Consider the following 7,457-nt stretch of genomic DNA (forward strand, 5'->3'; position numbering starts at 1 on the left):
GGTGTCTCACCCACTGATTTTTAACTAGCTCTCATGGGGAGAACCAGAGAAGGAATAGCGGGTAAATATGCAGTAGCATGCAATCGGCAACGATTAATCTTGCTTAATGCTTCCTTCTACCTCTTCCATCATCAGGGCCAAAGAAGATGACAACAAGCAATGCCCCGGCAAGAACCTGGTGGTGCTCGTGGGCAGGCTGCTGGTGGTGGAGATGTTCCTCCGGTACTCACTTCGCGCAGATCACCGGGGCTCCGAATGGAGAGGAAGAGGAGGGTAACTTGTTGCACGCATCCTCCAATCAGCTGGATGTCTTTTGTTTATGATAGAAGAATGCTGCATGTTGGTGAAGCTTTTCTGATGTCTATGTCAGAAAAAGGAAACGTAAAAGTGATGCCCGAGGTCATGGATCCGCGTTGTGATGCCACGCACGTATCGGAAGTGCTGTGCACACGAACTGTGCATGCACGATCCACACACGAAATGATTTGGGCCACAAAGATTTACAAAGCGAGGCAACCCAAGCGTGTAGATGTGTTGTCGTGCGCAGATCGTGCATGGATTTATCGTGTGTATAGCAGTGCTCCGCACGTATCTACTCGCGGCGTTATTAGGCGTTTTTCTCAAAAGAAAAAGGAACTGCCATCATGTGATCACGAACGAACTAGAACGGCCGTGCGCGCGTTCGCTGGGACCTCCCAACGAGCGTTCGCCAGTTAGCATTACATTTGTCTTTTTTAGGGGAGGTGGGGGACGACTTTTGATCTATTCATATTTAATCATGAGAGTACAATAAACATAAAAGAATAACAAAAATTGCATTCATATCCGTAGACGAACAACAAACGTATCCTAGCAAATTCATCAAAAAAAGATCCGCTGGAGACACACCTCCACACGTCTGCCGACTATGCTGCATGCATCACCATGACAGGGACTCGGGGAGGAGAACCTTATTCTATCTCCAGGGAGTCGCCGCCCTCTCGTCTTCCTAAGTAAGACACAAACCCTAACATAACTCAAAGAAACATCTAGAAACGAAGCCCTCCCACTGGCAAGGGCTGAGATCCATTGCCCCCCAATGGCCCTAAGGCCATCGGAGACGAGACGGACAGGTGATAGCGCCGGCGGGAAGCAGAGGAAACCTAGGCTTTTTTGGAGCTGAGGCGGCTGCTTACAGGTACTGGTACTGATGATTTAGTCTTGTTAGCATTATTGAGTACTTTTTACTTCTGTCGGTTATATACAATGATGTTGTTTTAAAAATTGCCCGCCCCCCAAAATATGAGATCGACCACTATTTTTTTATGGTTTTGCTAATTCTTAATTGTATATGAACTTCTAAACACTGAATTGATGTTGACCATCGTCGATTTGACATTGAGATGGGTATATCATTCTACATTTTTGAACTTCGATAAAAATATGTTATATTTTTATTAGTTCTAAGTAACCACTAATTACACAACATACTTTTTTAGACTTGCAAGAACATTCTTGTGAGTGAGAGAACAAGTTTACTGAGACACTAGATGAACAAATCATTCTAGGGAGGTGGACATTTTTTGATGGTGACACGGGTGACGCTACGCCATGGACTACCTATGATACTACCTATAATACTCCCATTACGGACAACCTTAGCCTCTTGATCTCTGTACAACACCATCCATGCCCATATCGGCTACCGGCCCTACCAATGCATGCAACCAATAGATGCCCAGCAAGAGCAATAAGATCTCTATGCAACATCCATCCATGCCCATACTACGAATGCATGCAACCAATAGATGCCCAGCGAGAGCAATAAGATCTCTATGCAACATCCAACCATGCCCATACTACGAATGCATGCAACCAATAGACACCCAGCAAGAGCAATAAGATCTCTGTGCAACATCCATCCATGCCCCTATATGTGAGCTACCAGCCTACCAGCCCTACCAATCCATGCAACCAATAAATGCCTAGCAAGAGCAATAATTGAGATCTAAAAATTATATGGAGATGTGCATGCAGGCATGCATATCTAGATTGCCTGTAGTGAGTAGTATCTTAAGTTAGTATCATGTTAAAATATATTGTCTATCTCTGTCTATCAGTTTGAACTTTTGGAGCAACTGAGTGGAAGATGAATTTAATAACTAGTGTAGTATGATACTACCTCTGTAATGCATAGTATTATAAATTAGTATCTTAGGTGACCATTTTCATTGTCATGCATGACATATAGTAGCATAGCATTTATTATGATACAATATCATGATCGATTTCTACTCAACCCTTTATTTCTTCATTTAATTTTATGTCGTCTCATCAAAATTGTCTAGTTGACATACATAACACTAGCTATGATACTTTCATTACAGACAACCTTATTTCACTCCGTCGTCTTCCTCTCTTTCTCAAAGAAGTGGTGAAGAAGAAGATAGGGTATGTCGAAAAAACAAGAAGATAGGACTGTTGTATGATGCAAAAAGAAATGAAATTTTTCATGATGAAAAATCTCCTATGATAATATTTCTCCTTGTTCTTTCTATTGTTTTCTTCTATATTATTTTCTTTTGCACGGTAGTAAAGGACTAAAGGTAGTACATTAGTACAGTCCGCTAGAGAAAAAGAGAGGAGAGGTCATGCTTACAGTTTGTCCCACACCTACTACACTACTGCTAAACCTCATCTTCTATCTGTATTATTGTACCTAAGGAACTAATAATATTGCATAACTAGTCAGGCTGTAGAGAGCATACACGCGTCCCGGTCCTGTCCATACATCATTGCATGAATGCGTGGCACATGCCTTGTTGTGAACCCATGCGATAATAAATACTCCTCTTTTTAGACATTTCAAAAGAATTACAATATATGAATGTATATAAATATATTTTAGAGCGTAGATTCATTTATTTTCTTTTGTATATAATCACTCGTTGGAATTCTTAAAAAGACTTATATTTAAAAACGAAGGAAGTATGTACTTCTCCATGTTATAATATAAAAGCGTTTTGACGAAGTGAGTAAGTACATATCTGTTGCGTTGCGGCGATGGCGACCACGCTCCTGCACCATTTTCTTCGAGTTGTTCAAACCAACGTCGGTGCCATGCATGCATGCACGTACGTACTGTACGATCGATCGATCGTTCAATCATCAGTGCCTGCCTGCCGCTTCCCGTGGGCGATCCACACGACTCTGGAAGGGCCGGCCGGGTTGGTGCGGCGTCGCTTGCTAGCTAATAGCTGCCTGCCACCGATGCGCCACGTACGTACGGCGCCCGATCTGCCGTATCGATCTGCCCACTGGTCCTGCTCCAGATGGAGCGCGTCACGGGACGGGTGACCGGCTGTCCGGCAGATCGATTGACCACTCACGGGGCGGTTGTCTGTCCCTCTCGGTCCAGCTACACGCCTGGCAATCAACTCCATCCTTCCGAAATACTACTGTGAACAGAAAAGAACTTCTATCTTTCAGTGTTGCGCCGTATTAGAATCATGAATTCACGCACACGCACACGGGGCGCCTCGTGCACGTCCATGATAGCTACCATACGCTGCCCACGAGACTGCAAGTGCAACTGCAGTATATCACGACATCATGTGCTGTTTATGTACACGTGCTAGCTGTCTTAGGGCGGGCAACCGCAGTGTGTTGCCACGTAGAGGCGACAAATATCGAAATGACGTTCGGCATCTGTTCCCGCACATAATAAAACCCATTAACAGTCGCGACAATAGCGCTCGCTGGTTGTGTCCACCTGTCTTTTACTATGTTGGTTTTACTGTGCCGAACGAAAGAGAAAAAAAAGAAGATGAAAACGCGTCCTGCGGTGAAAACCCTAGACTATTGTTTCCCCCAATCCTACCGTCGCACGCTCTCCCTTTCGTGGGACTATGCTTCGGTGCCTTAAGGCACCTACCTTTGTGTCTATGACATGTGCGTTCAATAGGTGGCTGGTCCACATGTCACCGACCCAAAGGCAGGAGCCTTTAAGGCACCGAAGTTGCGTCCCTTCCGTGCTCGTCCTTCCTCCTCCCCACGTCCCTCCCAGAGCTGCCTCCTTCCTCCATAATCCCCGCCCCCGACAAACGCACGACCAACCCCACCCCCGGCGAGGCGAGCGAGCGGCCTACCGTCCCCGGTGCCGGTGGCAGGCGAGGATGGGCCGCAACAATTCCTGGAGGCTCCCGGGCAGCCGAGACATCCGGCAGCGACTGGTGCTGGCGAGCTGACCTCCACCCCGATCACCATCAAGGACATCCGGGCTGGCGAGGGGGGCCTCCGCTCGCACGAGATGTCCCTCCTCCGCCTCCTCGACAAGGTCTCCGACGAGCACGTCATCGACGTCAACGACAAAGGCAAGGGCGCGCTGGCATGTGGCTTCTTCGATTTGGGCTGGCTGGTGGCTGACCGTGGTTGGGTTCGTTTGTGGGCAGGGAAGAAGGTCGGGTACAAGCCCGGGGTGGTCGTCGGCGGGAAGGACCTGGAGCACGACTGCGGGGTGCACCATGGGATCGGCTACTTCATCGAGCTGCTCCTTCTGCTCGGCCTCTTCGCCAGGTCGCCCTTGTCCGTTCGGCTCAAAGGTAAAAAGCTTTTCATTGTCCAGTTTCTGAGTGAGTTGTGTAGAATCAGCGAGATTTCGGGGGACTGTTGTTGCACCGTGCCACCGTCAGGTCAATTGATTGCCATTTTTTACTCGAACTCCGGAAGCACGGTATTGGTTCATGCAGAGGTTCTGCGATTTGGTTGTTCTAGATTCATTAGGTATCCAGTCTGATGCATTATTTGGTCCGGTTGGTTTGTTTCAATAGGTGTATGTGACTTGAGTTAACGTTGGTTGTGGATTATTTTGACAAAGGTGGTTTTATTGGGGTTTAGTCAATTGGTCAAAACTACAGTAAAACATAATAATCTTCCGATAAAACCACAGTAAAACAGCACCATCCAAACATATATGTAGTCTTTCAAAAACTGAGAAAATGCAGTTTGTTGAAACTATAGTATCCGTTGCCCACGCGTTGCAATACCAAGGTTTCAGAATACTATGGTATTTTAAAAAAAATGCCACCAAACTAGGCCTTAACAGTTTTGCTGAATTAACTGTCACCGAGTAAGCAAACCTTGGCTCTTCCTCATGAACTCATGATCCTTGTGGCCATTTATTTTTCCTAATGAAGATGTTGTTAACATGAGGTGCTCGGTAGTATGTGTCTCAAGCTTCACAAGCTTCCATAAGCCAATATCTGCAAAGGACTAGAAAGATAAGAATACTTCTTTAGTTCTGCACAAAATTGATGACCATTGCTGTCATTGATCATACAAAGTCTTTCACTTCTATGGAGTCTAAATTTGATGCGATGCTTGTAGGAATCACAAAATCGCTAGAAGGTTGATGGCCATCATTGTTACTGATCATACAACGCCTTTTGCTTCTGAATTAGTATGGAGTCTAAATGTGATGCCATTATTTTTAGGAATCACAAATGATACAAAGGACCCTTCTGTGGATACTTTCCAAATGGTTACGTTGCATATGCTCAAGCATTTTGGCGTTCCTCTTGAGGGAATGTAGCTCAAAATTGAAAGCCCGGGAGTTCCTCCTCATGGTGGAGGTGAAGTGCTTCTTCGAGTTCCCAATATAAACAATATATAAAAGGTCTGTTGGAGTTTACTTCTGCTCACGTTTCGTGATTTCTGTTGACATTCCCCTTCTAATATCATGTGTTTTTGCAGGCAGTTAATTGGGTTGTTGAAGGCATGGTAAAGAGGATAAGAGGTGTAACATTCTCCACCATAGTATCTCCATGGATTGTAAGCCGTATCCACTATGCTGCATGTGGACTCTTCAATAAGTTTATTCTAGATGTTCAGATCTTCACTGATCAGAGAGCTGTTTCATCTCGTGGATGTGGATTGTACGTTTCCAGCTTAAAGTAGAACCTATTGAATTTTATGTTAGTGGGTCCTGCTATTCAAAAATTTAAATGTATTCATCTTTTGGCAGGTTAGCAGGCTATGCCGTATCTGTAATTGCTGAGACCACAACAGGCTGTCTGATTTCTGCAGATGCTACTGTGAGTTATCCCAATGTTGATGAAATGAGTGAACAATCTGAGAAGCCTGAGCAAGTTGCATCGATGCTGCTAGAAGAGGTGGCTCAAAGAGGAGTTGTTGACTCAACACACTAGGTATGGTATTTCATTCTAGTTTATTCCTTTCTTAGCAGGCTGGTGGCAGATAATTTTTTATATTTTTTATGATTATGTAAATTGCAGGTTGATGATACTAAAGAAAAGGGGGTTTGAGTTGAAACAAAGAAGTGTATTTCTGAGAGGTTAGATGACGAGGTTGGGAGATTTCAACAATTAATTAAATGCTATTTACTTGAATTCAGATTGTTATTGAAATTCCTAGTAACCTATTTTGTTTCGTATTCTCTCAACTCATGTCGCTCATTCTTGATCATTCATGATTTAGAAGATGTGTTGGTAATCTAAATGCTATATCTATGTACTTATCTTATATGTGCATTTGGCTTGCACTGCCTACTCACAAACATGATAACACTACAAAAAAAAAGACACATCCGTGACATTTTGGGCCGAACGAATTTTTTTTCTGTCATACATATGACACTTCTATGATGATAATTGTGACAAAACCCGGTATCATCATAGATGTGGTGGGCTCCTACTTCTATGACAAAAAATCATGACAGAAAATGGGCTTTTCGTCCTGGGCGGGATGGAGATGCAGCCGCATGATATTCTTTGGGCCGTCCATGACGGAAAAAACCATGGTAGAAGCGAGGGCGAGGAAAATTTCAGGGAGTTCCCGGTTACGGTGGGAGGTCGGGGGCCGAACCATGCGCGTTTCTCTCGTACACGTACGCGCGCGTGTGCGAGGCATTGGCTCTAACTGAACCCGAGCGATTGCACTGCAGGCTACGCGCTACTGAACCCGAGCAATCGATCGATGGCTGTTAACTGAACCCTATTGAGCGATTCCTTCGCTACTGCTGCTAACTGAAGCCGATCGATGCTGCCTCCAGGATGAACAGTGAGCGTTGCAGGGGGGGGGGGTGGATGAATAGTAAGTGGTGGCGTTGCCTCTGGATGAATAGGACCTCGTGGTGTGGAGGGCTGGATGAACAGTAGACGGTGAAGGGGTGCCCGTGGAGGGGTGGTTGAACAGGACCCCGTGGTGTCGAGGGCTGGATGAACAGTAGATGGTGGAGGGGTAGTTGAACAGTAGCCGGTGGAGTAGCGCGCGGTGGAGGCTGGATGAACAGGAGCCCGTGGAGGCTGGAGGAGGTCGACGGTGGAGATGAACAGTATCCCGTGGAGTCCCGTTTTACGGTACGCCACACCCCTCCTGATGAACAGGACCCCCATTTCGACCGTAGGAGGTCTGTTTCGTCCGTTTTGCGGTACGCCACACCCCTCCCGATCAACAGGACC

The 7,457-nt window shown here is 45.6% G+C and overlaps 1 pseudogene; it reads left to right on the top strand.

The window, feature by feature from the left end:
- Positions 1-4,154: 4,154 nt before the first annotated feature.
- LOC119288676 lies at positions 4,155-6,185 on the top strand (annotated as a pseudogene).
- The last annotated feature ends 1,272 nt before the right edge of the window (positions 6,186-7,457 follow it).

The sequence above is a fragment of the Triticum dicoccoides genome, chromosome 4A, assembly GCF_002162155.2.
Source record: "Triticum dicoccoides isolate Atlit2015 ecotype Zavitan chromosome 4A, WEW_v2.0, whole genome shotgun sequence".
Taxonomy (NCBI): Eukaryota; Viridiplantae; Streptophyta; class Magnoliopsida; order Poales; family Poaceae; genus Triticum; species Triticum dicoccoides.